At 44.8% G+C, this 15909-nt stretch overlaps 1 protein-coding gene across 1 annotated transcript in view; it reads right to left on the reverse strand.

Annotated features, from left to right (window-relative positions):
- Positions 1-15909, reverse strand: part of AFF2 (ALF transcription elongation factor 2) — a 487094-nt gene that overhangs the window by 87516 nt on the left and 383669 nt on the right. The window lies entirely within an intron of this gene.

Below are 15909 nucleotides of genomic sequence, written 5' to 3' on the forward strand. Positions count from 1 at the left end.
AGAAATAACATTCAGTATGGGGAGCGTTGAAGCAGCGGTTTGCCAACCTCAGGGCTCTTCAGACTCTTTTAAAAGGTATCCATTCGGAGACCTGTATATCTGTGAATCCTGGAGGTGGGTGAGGGCTAAGAGATGAAGAGAATCCTGCTATAAATTAGAAGGCAGAGGCAACCACTTGTAACAGACTATTTAAAATCCAACATTGGACTTGACATCCTGAATGACCAAGGCATAAGCATACTGAACCTTTCTGTGCATAACAACAACTCAGTGCACTTGGAAGCAATTGGTTTTAAATCAATGAAATACCTTCCCAGTTTAGACATTAGTGTTGGAAATCCAAGTCCTTCTCTTCTATTGAGTCTCAGGTTCTGTTTCTAGATAAATACCCGTTAATATTTGGGCACTTTCTTTGGCTCGGTAGGCAAAAATCATTTTCTCACCATCTGTGGCTGAGGGTGAATTTTGGCAAGTATAGTGAGAAAGAGATGGAATGAGGTAACAGGTGAAAATGAGAAAACAAGGACTATGCGTCTGGCTGGCCCAGTCATCTCTCACAGGTGTTTAGGGTATGAATGCCTGAGCAGTCCCTTAAAGGATCCTGAAAGGAAGAGCCAGATGCCGGCAAGGAGTGGGGGAGAGACCTTGACCTTCACTACAGAAGCACAGGCAGTCTGCACGCCCACGCTGGCCTTTTCTACCACCTTTTCTCCCCCAGTCCTGGAGGGTGGAATAGGATATGGCGGCGGGCTGAAGACAGGCCATTGTGGAAATCACGCGAATCTGCTTTTCCCAATCCCTTAAAATCCAAACAAATCTGTTCTTAAAGAAGACTTAGATTATCACAAAGTAATGGACATGGTGTTCCAGTGGTTTCCTTTGAAAGCGAGCTAGATGTGATGGGCTGAGCGTGCCACTGGCCGAAGACGGGGAGGAGAGAAATCAAAGTGACATTGCTTAACCTAGCTTTGATTCAGCGACATGTTTTCTGAAAAGTCTTCTCTTCTCTGTGTGTCGAGACTGTCACTTAGACCCAGTTATTTTTCTCTAATCAGGAGGCACATAATCACATTCAAGGCCAGTTTCTTTGAAACATATGTCTTTTTATACAGTCATTATAGGAAAATAACTTCATTCAAATTAATTTTTTCCGGGTTGCTTGGATGGTGATGGAAAATAGGCTGAGAGGTTTTCTTTGGAGATTAACCCAGGATCATTCCAGAGTCCCCAGAGCTTTAGTGAGATGCTCTCATGTCACCCTCCTGTGCGCTCACCTCCAAATGAAATGGTTGCAGGAGGTGTCCGCCAGGCATGAGAAACGGCTCACCATTTGCGATCTCCACTTCCACTGTAATTTGACTTTTTTTTTTTTTTTTTTTTTTTGCGGTACGCGGGCCTCTCACTGTTGTGGCCTCTCCCGCTGCGGAGCACAGGCTCCGGACGCGCAGGCTCAGCGGCCATGGCTCACGGGCCCAGGCGCTCCGCGGCATGTGGGATCTTCCCGGACCGGGGCACGAACCCGTGTCCCCTGCATCGGCAGGCGGACTCGCAACCACTGCGCCACCAGGGAAGCCCTGACTTTGTTTTAAGCACGCTATAAGGAATTATTAAGAGACTTTGAAGAAAAGTTAAGTGAATTATTTGCATGCAAAATATATATGGCTTTAAGGTAAAAGAACTAGTCTAGAAAATATACAAGGAGAAAATTCCTCTTTTCCTTTTATACAAGTTCCAGATACATGTTCAAGAATGTGCTATACCCTGCAAAAGGAGGGAACTCAAAATGAAATGATACAGTGTGATCCACCAAGCATTAACAGGGTTACATATTGGGATTACAGCTAATTTTGAGTTTAAAAACATACATTAAAGTAATTTAAACTGATTGGAAAATGGAGGCTAGATAGTTAACACTTATGCTGCTTTAATTTGTAACGTCTATATGCTTTTGAAAACCTATATTCTACTTATTTCGTGCCACATTTCCCTAACACGATACTTATATTGCCATCAAGGAAGTTCCAACATAAGATAGGAGGATAAAGGGACTTCCCTGGTGGCGCAGTGGTTAAGAATCCACCTGCCAATGCAGGGGACACGGGTTCGAGCCCTGGTCCGGGAAGATCCCACATGCCGCGGAGCAGCTAAGCCCGTGCGCCACAACTACTGAGCCTGCGCTCTAGAGCCAGGGAGCCACAACTACTGAAGCCCACATGCCTAGAGCTGGTGCTCTGCAACAAGAGAAGCCACTGCGATGAGAAGCCTACGCACTGCAACGAAGACGCAACACAGCCAAAAATAAATAAATATTTAAAAAGATAGGATGATAAAATAAATTAAGATGTTAAAAAACATACTCCAATAGGGTGCAACAAGATGCAATGGGCTATAGGTGGAAAGAGTGCTGTGCTAGAAATCCACAGACCTGGGTTTGCCACCAGCTTCGCCATTTCGTATCATCATGACGTTAGCGATGCGGCCAACGCCTGTGAGCCTCAGTTTCCTCATTTTAAAAATGAAGACCATCATTCCTGCTCTGTCTACATCAAGGGTGGTTGTGAGTAGCCAACATCGATGACAGTGCTCTAGAAACCGCAGCACGCTAAGCAAAAAAGTGCATCTTGAAAGCGACCGCATTCCGCGTAGGCGTCAGCGCGTACGTTTTTATTTTTACTGGACTACAGTTGATTTAGAATGTTGTGTTAGTTTGAGGTGTACAGCAAAGTGGTTCAGATACATATTATTTTCAAAATTTTCCATTATAGTTTATTATGGGATATTGAATATAGTTCCCTGTGCTATACAGTAGGTCCTTGTTGGTTACCTGTTTTATATATAGTAGTGTGTACCTGTTAATCCCAAACTCCTAATTTATCCCTCCCCCACCCCTTTTCCCCTTTGGTCACCAGGACTTATGGTGCATTTATACATTTTTATAGCCAGAGAGTTGATGGGTTTTCTGACCAGTGACCAGGCTGTAGTATCAAATCTATGCAGTTATTCCAACGAGGATTACAGAAGCCATTCAGTTCCTCTCTCCATATCAGAAGCAGTTCTGGGGTGAACAGAATGCTTCTGTCTGTGAAGTCCTACTCGATGAAGACTCTGATGTGTTTAGATGCTGCCGGGCCTAGCCCGGCAGGAGAGAGGGCCCTCTACCCTCACACAGGCCTCTGCCCTGAACCTTCTTGGGATTGGTGTTGGTGGTAGAGAGGTCAGGACACCCGAGTGCGCACGCTACTGCCCCTCACACTCTCTCCTCCTGCAGGGAAGCCTAGGAAGCATCGTTCTTTTCGCAGAGACTTCTTCATCAGCCATCCCTCCTCTCACACCCACTCCATCCGCAGGGCTCTTTGCTTTTTCGTTAACATTTGCCCCTGAGGTTGGGAAGCCCTGAGGATGCTACCCTCAGTGAACCTCCTCCATGATATGGCAGCTTGAGAAATTATATTCCCAGGGAGAAGACGCTCATCTCGTTCCAAGGGCTGTTTACGAGCCAATTCCTGTCTCATTACCAGCATTGTATTCTTCCTGGTATCCTGCTAAGCAGCGAGTTTATTTCCTCGGGAGGGATGATGTGGCTAAGGACACGCTTGGAGTTGCTCACTCATTAAATCTAGCTTCCTAAGAAGAAGAAGGCCCTTGCCTTTCTGTTACATGGCTGCACCAAAGCTGAAGTGACTCGAGGGCCACAGTGAATTACATGAACCATCAAATGCAGTTATCGTGAAAAAACAGAAAGAAGGAAGGGAGGAAGGGAGGAAGGAAGGAAGGGAGGAGAGTGGCTCTCTATCGAGCCCCATCCTCCAGGGCAGACAGAACATCCTATTTCTTTAGGGAGAAAATGCTACAGATGATAAAGTGGAAACTTGCGAGTCACATTCTATATACTGACTGAACTTCTACAAAATTCTTCGGTAAGGGGATTCTGCCCCAGTGATTACATATCATGAACTGTTACTTTAGTCCAATAGACAAGTATACTATATTCATAAAAATATTTGGGGGCTTTTAAGGAGCATGCCCTGAACGTTTATATCCAGACTTACGACGCTACACCCCCCTGAGACTGACAGAAAACAAACTCAGTGCAATATGTTGGTCTGTTGGTCTGTTGGTCTGCTGAGACCATCAAAGTGAGCACTTAGGAGGCCTAGAGAGACTGGAGCCCTGGACTCATTTTACAAGGCCACGTAGTCAGGCACTGCTTTCCTCCGCATCAATGATCATACTGTCGGTCAAGCATAAAATGCGATTCTGTTACCACTGTTTTGCATGCCTTTTACATTTCCTGTTTATGTTTTTTCCTGGCATTCTACTAGCAGACACACCCAAACTGCATGTATACAATACATTTCTTGATAAGAAGTGAAAAGTCAATCATTCAGATAGTTTCAAATAACTGGATACTACGCATTATGGAAAGAAGACAGAAGAGCAATCGATTGCACTGGTTTTTGTATTTGTATGTTTTACCTTTAATTTTTCATGGGGCAACTCTGCGAGACACAGCCATACCTTCATTTAGTGGCAGGTACTGGTAAACTGCATTGATTGCTAAGTTCAGGAGAGAAACTCCTCTATTAACAAATGAACTCGTCATTAGGGTATTCAGAGGGTCGAAAATCAATACCTACAGAATGGGTTAAGTCAATTAAAGAGACATATCCTGAGAGCACTTGCACAAATATAAAAATGAATTGCTTAATTACAGCATTTAAATAGATTGCCCTGGAATGAGTAGAACATCAAGAGGCTTACATTCTATCCTACGGGCTGAGGTATCGGCTGGCAGCACGCACGCACACCCAGGATTGCAGCTTAACAGGAGAAAATGTCACTCAGCATTTTGCAACACCTGGATGCCTGCCTGAATTTCTGACAATCTCTAGGAAGACACTTCCCACTATGTTTAACCCTCTGGTGGATGAGTGCCCAGGAGGGAACATGGAAACATCCTGTATTTGAAGCTTGAACCTGAAAGAAGCAAAACACCTTCCCTAGCTTTAGAGTATTGGGCCTCTCCGATTTTAATTTAATTCATTGTTTTCGATGCATACGTGATGTAGGCGTGTGCTAGACACCATGGGGGCAGGATTAAAATTTTGACGGGCAGAGACTGGAGGAAATTTGTTCCAGGTGTCCGGCACCTGGTAGTCACTTAATAAACATGGGCTGGGTAAAAGAATCGGGGCTGATGGTAGAGTCTGAGAGGCCTGAGCACTGCTCCGGGGATGAGGGAGCGCCGGCGGGTCCCCAGCTCTGTGAAGAGAAGAGAAGAGGCCTCTGGAGGAAAAGCTGGGCTCCAGGACCGTGTGCATCTGGATCCGTCCTGCAACTGCCCACGAGGCTCGAACTCACGCCCCAACGAGGAGGGAGTACGGAGCGGTCCAGACGGTACATTTCCATCGTGCTTTCCGGCAGAAGGCTGTGCCCCCTCCTCACCCTTCCTGCAGCTATGGTCTTGCTGGAGACTTACTACTTCTCACTGGGACCACAGCCACTGCCTCTCCTTTGGGCCGCTGGTCTCTCTAGCGTTACCCCATTTCATGCTCCCTTTGATCATGAATCCCCCATAGCTTCCCCAGGCTCATCGAATTCCTGATCAACTTCACCCAACCTGCCGCTCAAGACCCTACCAAGGCCAGTTGAATACAGGCCTCATAGCGGGTCCTACTTGTCCCCGCATGTGTAGGAGTTTTCTGCGTGTCTGGCCCCGAGATGATGCGATAACAGGACTCAGTAGTGCCTGCATTCCATTAAGGCTTGCTCCCTCTAGGCTGACTCTTTTGCTGGATACAAAACCCTTTAGCAAGATGCATTTGTCAACTGGTGATTTTGTTTATAACCAAGGTTTTGATATATTGTAACTTAATGAAAATGAACTGTCTTTGGTGAAGAAGCACGTTTCACTCCTAAGACTCATCTGTCGACACTAATCATTCTCTAAGTGGAGTAAATACGGAGACACGAGGCAGAGCAGCTCAGCACTGGCTTATTTATTCTGCCCATTAGAAGGGCCAAGGTAAGTGGCACTCAGTTATTCTGTTCCCCTGGGGCTTGTGGATTTGAAAATTCAATTTTCTTTCCCCCAGCCAATCCGAGCCTTCTTGCCTCTGGTACTGGGAGGCACCCCTCGCAAAATGACACGTGTCCTTTGCTGGGAGATGATAAAGACCTAATGGAGGCTCTCTCTCTACTGTGTGTAACGAGGAAAACGGGAAGAGTATTCTTAGTGCCTAGTAGGTACCCAATAATCTAAGTATGCCAAAACCTACATGGGAGTGAATACTGATGACATACCTTCAGTAATAGCAGACTAGTGTGTTCAGGCTTTCCGTCCCTTTAGAGCATATTATACTCCGGCCAAGGACGCTACATCCATTTTTATCATCAATCTGTATTAGAAAACCCAGTAATCCTTCCACCCTCGTTTCTCCTTTATTCTCACACTATGACTACACTCACAACACGGACGCCAGATGTGTGTGGGGTCTTCCCACACCAAGCAAATTTCTGCAACGCCAGCTAGGTGCCCGGCCATTTAACTCAATTCTGACACTGTCTACCTGGAGAGAGCATCACATCCCACTGGTTAAGGGCTCAGTCCCACAGGACTGCCTCCGCCCACTTCAGATGCCAGTCTCAAGCCCAAGTTGTCACCTATGCTTCTGATCAATCGGCTTATACATCAGAGGTTCCAATAGCCACCCTGCAAGCTCCACGAACCCCATACATGCTCCGTAAAGATGGGAGGGTGGGCTTGGGCATGCCAAGCTTCCACTCGTGGCTTGGTCTTTCTGGTGACCAGCCGGCCCGCATCCAGGAGCCCACCAAGAGTCACCTCATTAGAACAAAAGACACTCCCATCACCCGGGAAATTCCAGGGGATTTAGGACCCTGGGTCAGGAACCAGGGTCAAAGACCAAATACTAGAACAAAAGATGCGCCTACTGCTTTTATTACTGAGGAAATTATGAGGGATTTAGGAGCTCTGTGCTGGGAACCAGGGCCAGAGACCAATGTGTATATTCTCTGTTATTTCACAATACAACTGACTTCTCTGTGCCTCGGTGCCCTTGTTGGCAAAATTAGGCAGCTGGAATAAAGACTCTCTGTGGTCATTTTAAGGTCTGGTAGTCTATGTTTTAATACACACACAAGTATTTCAGCATATACACACACACACACACACACACACACACACACACACACACACACATAATATATATACATATACGATTCAGGGATAAATATGGAACCCCCATTGTGGAGTCAACCTCCATTAGCAAGAAATAAGATCTATTAGCAAGTTTATAGATGTTTATATCTAATGTTCCAAAGACTCCTATATGATACTTCATGATACGTGCGTTACGCCCTGCCATACGTTTTGGAAAGGTCTGCTGCTTTTATCTGCCCACCCACTTGAATTTCGAATCTTTAACCTAGGATCACTAGCTAATCTCAAATTTGGATACCTGTTCTGTGTGCTTACAATGCTTCTGCTCTTTGCTCTTGCTAAATCAATAGAAATAAGTAAATACATCTGCTTAAGAAGACAGATTCTGCTTTCCATTCCTGACAAGATCCTTGGGCGTTTGCAGCCTACCTGATAGATTTTCCAGCAGATGGCAGACATTTGGGGAACAGAATCAAGCATTCCTAGGCCCTAAACCAAAGCCCCAGAACATTTTTCCAAGCCAGCATCTAAATTTCAAAATCTTACATTTTCAGTTTGGCAAAGAGTTTTATTACTGGAGACATTCGTACTGCTCTAACAGATGCTAGAACCCTGATTGAACTCAAAACGTGGACACCTCCAATAAACTTAGGTACACGTGGTACACTGCCTGGGGGTTGTTAGCTGATGACTAAGACAGAACCTCCAGGCTGCAGCCATGGATTTGGGACCCAAACTGGGGCAATGAAGGGGCTTAAGGAAAAGAGCAAGCTTGGACCAAAGACAGAGTGGGGATGGGAGTGGCGAGAGGAACGATGCTGTCCAGCCACTTCCTGCAGCCCAGAGGTAGCGACAAGGGTAACACGGTGATACCTGTTCTTTCCAGCACTTTGATTCCAATTGACTTAATGATTCCCAGCTTCCCAGAGGTGGCTGCTACTCCCCCTACCACCCTCTGCACAGCGCCGGATATGTGCCGTGTGCTCTCTGTAGACAAAAGGCTGTGGTCATCCCTGTCCTACTGGAGAGTTATCGTTTCTGAAAGAACAAATTGTACACATTTTTGTTTCCACTTGGACCTTGGGGCAAGCAGCACATCCTCGCCAACGTGTGATTTAAGGCCATGGTGAGAAAGTGTTACGCTAAGCAAGACGGCCATTGGGTTTGCGATGGAAATGCTCATAGATGGACACTTCCTAAGTGGTAGTGGTTGTTAGTCAGTATCCGGTCATCAGCAGTGACGGACATGACACGCGTGCAAACGCTGTGCTCCTCTGCACCTGTGTGCTCAAAGCATTCTATGAAGATTACAATAAGAAGGCAATCTACGGAGATTACGAGTCAAAATATTTGGCACTAAAAGAAGACCTAATTACAATGAAAAAATTCAGCACGCAGGTTTCTAAACAGTCATAGACTTGCCTGGAGCATATTAAAAATCACATCATACAAGCCCTAAGCAATTTCTTATTAATCTAGTCTCTATGCTAATACAGCCAAATGGAAAACACAATCTTGGGACTCTGAAGGCCAATGTTATTCTATTAACCTTATATGTTATCCTATTTACTTTCCTGTCTTTAATGAATAAATTAAAAGATCCGTATGGATTTTACTCTGCTACCTTCTGCAGCCTTCACAGCCCAAACGCCATCACATTTTGTGGGGCATTTCAATGAAAGGCAATGGCAGATAAACTGTTTACATTAAAAGACTCTATCAAAGTTATTTCGCACCCGGTTTCATCCTAATCCATCTGTTGTTTCTACAGCCCTGACGGGCTGACCTCTCTTGCTGTGGGTGCTATATTGATATCATTACGGAAGAGGCCTTCCCCAGCCTTTCTGCTGATAACAAAGTAAATGGAAATGTAGAGAAACCTTGGGGAGGTAACAACTTGTTCAGCGCGATGAGAGAAGAACTGTGGCTAAAATATAGGAAGCATTATAGCAGGGAAGAGTATCTGTTGTCACAACGAATGAATTCACTGTAGCGCATCAGGGGCCAGCCGAGAGCAGCAGTAAACTGTATTGCCCCCCTTTTCATTAGCAAACTTTAAGCAGAAAAGTGGGCTTGAATTTCACTTAGCCACTAGGTTTGGAAAGTTCAGTATGCATCCCAAGTACAAGGAACACATCCCAAAGCTGCCAGCATGTTCAGATTTTCTGCTACCATGTAATTCATTTCATATGCACTTATCAGAGAACAACCTAGCCAGTGAGCTGGTCCCACAGTAAGAACAAAAACAAATAAACAAAAATGAATCAAGTATAAAACCCAAATCAAGAACCTGGATTAAAAGCTCGAAGACAATATTTTTCTGTAAATGTTCACAGGCTTGAGGTGCAGCTCTGCTACTAGCATCTAGTTGAAAAGTCCAAAAAAAAAAAAAGAAAAGTCCACACGTCCCCAGTAACATGCTTTGAATTAAGTACCACATTTCTAAGGGCAATCCCTTGGCAGAAAAAGAAAGAAGATTGGTTAAATAAAATTGGGTACATCGGAGCTACTTACGATAATACGTCCAGACACAACTCATTAGAATGTCTTTGTGCTCAAAGCAAACTGAAATTGTCCAGCTCTGTTTTTAAAGCACCCACACACCACTCCAAGCTTTACCTATAGAGACCTTTAGCTGAGCCTGGTCACTAACTGAGCATTTCCAGCCATAGTGCCCGTTTTTGGAATTTCTAACCGGGCTAAATGAAGTCACCTAAGGTTTCAGTTTCATTCACATTAATCATAAGATGGTATTACTATTAGAATTCCCTAAAGGTCGTTTCTAACAATACCTATTTCTTTTATGGGCTTTATAATGCTAAAGTCTGATGCTGCTAACACCAGTCCGAGATGATTAGGGCAAGGGAGAGCCGTGTCCGGATCTAACCCAGCTTCAAAACCCAGGCATCACAGACCGTCCTGCTGCCAGGGTATAACAGACATTACATGCTTCAAGCTGCGTAAATCAAACATCAGGATAACATGCAAGGAAACATCAAGGAGATGTTTACCTGGCTCTATGAATGTGTACTGGAGGGGGCTCTGGAGTTGGGCCACCACACATTCTAGAAGCCTTTGGAATAGGTCAAATTGTGGATAGGTTAAAACTTCAAAGATGACAATTTTAATAAACCTGTCAATACGATTTCGTTGTTAAAAAAACATTTGTGACGGATTAGGCTACTCATATTGAAAGAGGAGCACCAGGTCTATATCTTTAGATCTTTCACTGAACTGCAAACACAGCATCAATAACTGCTTCTCAGCTGTAAATGAAAATTGATTCCAGGTTTAACCCCTCATTTTCAGGAGTTCTTTTAATCCCGAGAAACATAAGAAGAAAAATGGACCAAAAGAAAAACTGCAGGTTCAGTGGTATGAGGGGCGAGGGTGTGCAGAGAACCCCACGCCGAGGCACATGCAGGAAGCCCGTCCTACTGGATCGTGCTGTGCTCAGGCCAGACCCCAGGGGACTCGTCACAGCATCGCTGCCTGCCGTGCATGACTGGGTTGAAAATGGCAATTCAATAACTGTTGTATGGAGAAGGCCAGGGTTGGGTTTCATATTTATGATGCCAAGAGTGGCAGCTGAGAAGGAAAACGCAATCAGCTGGCTAACGGACATCATGGAGACCCCCGTATCCCAACCATGCTATTGTTTTAAATTTTTATTGAAATATAGTTCATTTACAAAAAAGAATGTGTGTGTGTGTGTGTGTGTGTGTGTGTGTGTGTGTGTGTGTAACTGAATCACTCTGCTGTACATCCAACCCTGTTATTGAGAGCTGACTTCAAAAACAAAACAGAACATACTGCAACTCGTATGTTCATGCAGACTAAGTTCAAAACATTGCATCCAATTCAAACACTGTTCTGGAACATTCCGATGTCCGATGTCAACTTTAAGTAATTATTTATTTTCCATTCAGGGGAAGTTCCTGAGAGAAAACCAAGGTGAGAGTAGAGTGTCACAGCAGACCGTTATAGCCTTTCTCTGGGGCACAGTGAGAACTCAGAAAGAGAAATAAGAACTGCGATCCGAAGGTATGACTCAGCTCTCCACCCATGTCAGTCCTTTGAAGAAAAACTCTTTTTCAGAGACACATAATTTTCCTGGAGGACTTGGTGCAGTGTCATTGGCAACCTGGGCTTTCTTCCTGGGATGTCTAGGTTAAAACTTGTCAGAGCTCAGAGGGGAGGAAACGTCATTCATACCCAATGGATGTCTTTTGGGTGCAGTTAGGACATTCAACCCAGTTCCTAGCAGATCCCTCTGGGCACCAAGGCCAAAATGAAGGGCAAGATCTATTTACCAATGGACCCCAAAGAGGGGGCTTCCAGTTAATGTTTAAAAGGGCCATAAGGAAGAACAACCTCCGATCTGCGTAGCGTTTGTGGCTTTCAAAGCATTTTCTTATACACGATCTTCATCTCGTCCTCACAGTACTCCAATGCATTAGGCGACAGCACTTTATTCTAGTGTACTGGTGAGAGATCTGAGACTTTGAGATGTTAGGTGACTTGCCCGATGTCATGCAACTATTACGTGACAGAGCTGGGATTGAAGCCGAGGCTTTTCTAGTCCAAAAACCATGCTCTTTTTAAACCATTTAAAAAATCTGAAGTATAGTTAATTTACAGTTTGTATTAGTTTCAGGTGTACAGCAAAGTGATTCAGTTATACTTACATATATTGTTTTCTAGATTCTTTTCCATGACAGGTTATTACAAGATATTGAGTAGAGTTCCCTGTGTTATACAGTAGGCCCTTGTTGTTTATCTGTTTTATACATAGTAGTGTGTATCTGCTAATCCCAAACTCCTAATTTATCCCTCCCCATCCCCTTTGGTGACCATACGTTTGCAAAAGCCATATGCACTCAACGACCACACTTACAGTTCCTCATGGCTAGGTGCACACAGCTAGTACACGTTAGGACAAGACAGAATCTTTTCATTCAAGTTGGCCACATACTGGCTGTTTACCAAGTAGCTAATTCAGCAGCTCCCTTTAACATCCCATTCCTTACAAGAAAAGGGAAAGTAATGGATCTAGTCTCTCAAATATGAGGCTTTTTAGATCGTCACTACAGTAGTAACGATGATGATGATCTGATGACGGTGATGACGTAAAGTAGTGAGTACTTACTACGTGCCAACCGTAGTGTCAAATGATTTGGCCTGTGTTCACTCACTCAATCACCGAATCCTCACTATGACCCAGTGAAGTAGTGCTACCTCTGTTAACCTCCGTGTTACAGATACTTAGGTCTTGAGCCCAAGGTCAACCAGCAAGTGACAGAGCCAGGATTCAAACCCATTCGACCACACGCCTATGCTCTCTCGCTCACTCTCCTCCACGGCGCCACACGACTGATGTCTAAGCCACATGGACGCAGCTGCTTCCCAAACAGTCCAACCGAGGGAGCAAAATGCGATGGGGAATGTGGAGAGAGCACGCAAGCTTTTCACAGATATTTTCTGGGTACAATCACACCATGGCTTTTCCACTGAAACTATGGGCGTATGTGATTGAGCATCTCTGACTTTAAACAATCACCAGAAGGTAAAATATCTTGTTAAAAATATACTTTACATCCCCGAGTCTCTACGGCCGACAATTTGGCATCTTTAATTTGTATATTACGCTTCTCCCCTTCAGGCTTCCTGCTGTATTTTCCCGTTTGCAGGAATAATACTTAGCATTTAAACACATCCTAATTGTTCTATAGGTGTCTGTGCACAGGACCCGCTCAGCACGGCCAGTACTGCCGTCGGGGGTGCTCGTGGTGGGGCAGGGAGAGGGGAGAGCGTTCTGATGACGAGAGACTTGGGACTGAAATGTCAAATTAGAAACTGACACATCTCAACCCCGTGTTTCATTTTCATACGTGCATTTGCAATGATTCTCTTGGGATGCTTTATGTTGTAAACCATAGCATTAGGTCTTAAGAGCTTTGGGGAAAAGATTGGTGTGTACTCACCAAATCTGGGCAATTTGGGTGCAATGATTATGCATGAGATGATCTGAGGATGTCTCCAGAAAGCTAATGGCTTTTTAATTGAACCACACGTGCCTGAATGTAGCTACCAGGTTCTGAGAACGTCTCTAAGTATAATGACGGCTCAAACCAATGGTGTGGTCTGGTCCCTTGGACACATCATTTATTGTACCAATGCATTTGTTCGGATGCTTTTCCCTCCAATCATCCTGCCACAAATAGATGTGGCCGGAGATGTGATGGTCCCATGTGGCACCATGTTATCTCACCTGAAAAGAAAAAGATTTTGGTGGTTCCTCAATAAGTTAAACATAAATTACCATAGGACTCAACAATTCCACTTCTAGGGGGAAGAATCAAAAGAACTGCAAAAAATTAAAAGATTCAATTCAAAAGAACTGAAAACAGGTGTTCAACAAAAATATATACTGTATACACAAAGGCTCATAGGAACTCTATCTGCAAAGCCAAAAGGTGGACCCAAATGTCCATCAACTGACGAACGGATGAACAAAAGGCAGTATATATCCATATGACAGAATAGTATTTAGCCGTAAAAAAGGAATGGAGCACTGATCCAGGCTACAACATGGACGCACCTAGAAAACATGATGCTAAGTGAAAGAAGCCAGACACACAAGGTCACAATATTGTACGATTTCATTCAAACGAAATAGGCAGATCCACGTAAATGAGTGGTTGTCGAGGGCTGGGGAGTAACTACTTAATGTACGGTTTCCTTTTGGGGTGACGAAAATATTCTGGAACTGGTGTTGGATCCACAACCTTGTGAATGGACTAGATGCCACTGAATTGTAGACTTTAAAAGGGGGTGAATTTTATGCTATGCGGATTTTACCACCACGACAAAAAAAAGGAAAATGGTGTCAATCCACACATATTGGAAAAAGAATACTGGGCTTCAGAAAGCCAGGACTCACCAAAACTTGCTGTCACTGTGGCCTGTGCTACTGCAAAAGCATCCTCTCCCGGCCTTTAGGCTTCGGGCTTTGTAACTAGTCCTGGAACTCCAGGGCTCATTTGCGAATGTTTATAACCTTGCTCCCGCTTCTTGCTTCCTGGACCCAGCTAGGGGGAAGTAAGCTGTCATTTTGCCTTACCTCAGATATCCCAGTTCAACCTCCCCTTCAAATGAGAAGCTCTGTGGGGAAGGCGTGGCAGGCTAAGGGCCGCGGGCCACAGAGAGCTTCCCACTCACCAACCGGGATTACCCGAGGGCCTCGGCATTGACACGGTCACCGCATACATCCTAAAACCCCAGATGATTCAGGCCAGCTGACCCGATGCCACTTCTTCAGGTAAAGACAGAAAATAACAACTCGAGAAGCCAAAAAAGGAGACTGCACTTGTGTAATCACATAGGGAAGACGCCAACATGCAAACTCTACCTTCACTTACTGTTGATGACTTGCTTGAAGCATTTTCATTAAAATGTCATCTTGCATCTGTCAAAATCAATGACCTAGGACTGGGGGGGAGGGGTTATTTACCATTATAATGATTTTTTGTTTTTTGGTTTTTTTTTTTTGCGGTACGCGGGCCTCACTGTTGTGGCCTCTCCCGCTGCGGAGCACAGGCTCCGGACGCGCAGGCTCAGCGGCCATGGCTCACGGGCCCAGCCGCTCCGCGGCATGTGGGATCTTCCCGGACCGGGGCACGAACCCGCGTCCCCTGCATCGGCAGGCGGACTCTCAACCACTGCGCCACCAGGGAAGCCCCGTTATAATGTTCTTGTCACTGGCATATTAAATGCAGAAAGCAGGAATGGCAGACACGGGAATTTAAGTGTGCATTTTACATTTGCTCTGGAGTCCATGACCCAGGTAGGAAAGGGATTGCTTGCCTTCAGTAAACGTACCACAAGCCCCCGGGAGACGACTGTGTTTGTTCTTGATAAAGCACCAAAGCTGCAAAGATGCAGTTTTTACATATTATCCAAAATGCAAGCAGGATAAAGCGGAGAAAGTAAGGGAGAGGGAAGTTTTGGCTACATAACATTAAGAAGTACTCAATTTTAAAATTACGCGGAATGGTAGGAGTTCTCGTGCGGTCAAAAACTGTAGATGAAAATGGAGTAGATAAGCCTTGAAGAGTCTTCCCTAAGCTTTTTTCTTTGCAGGCTCCTCAGAAAATATTTAGTGAATATGGAATTCTGTATTTGTTAACTATCTTGAAACACTAGTGCATGAGCATTCCTTGAAACACCCTGGTTTCAGTTTTCTAACTTAGATTTCACGGTAGAAAGAACATGGTCAGGTATTGGCTTTAAAAAAAGGCGATCCTTCTGTGTTCCTTATTTGAGGCTCTCAGCACACCCAGGAGGACCCCACACGCGAGACAGTTTTCTGTCCCAGAGAAAACACATCAGCATCACTGATATCACGCACTACACTGCCATTCTCACGATTCATACATGATACCTAGCTTTTTCAAATCAAGAGGTGCAGGCTCATTGGAAATGCTGAAAACACACATTCTTGCCATCTAATTTGGCGGTAAGTACTGTAAATATTTGTGATGCAGAATGGAAGAAAACAAGGCAGCAGCAAGTTTTTGCCAAATGCCTTTTGCCTGAAGGTTCATGCGAGCCGCAAGCTACTGGGCACTGACGGTCAGCTGTGTCCTGAAGTGGCACCCCTGGGAAAGGTGAACGGAGCAGTCACGTTTATACCCTAAGGAACGAATGAATGAGTGTGGGCGCTA

This window comes from Lagenorhynchus albirostris, chromosome X, assembly GCF_949774975.1.
Source record: "Lagenorhynchus albirostris chromosome X, mLagAlb1.1, whole genome shotgun sequence".
NCBI lineage: Eukaryota > Metazoa > Chordata > Mammalia > Artiodactyla > Delphinidae > Lagenorhynchus > Lagenorhynchus albirostris.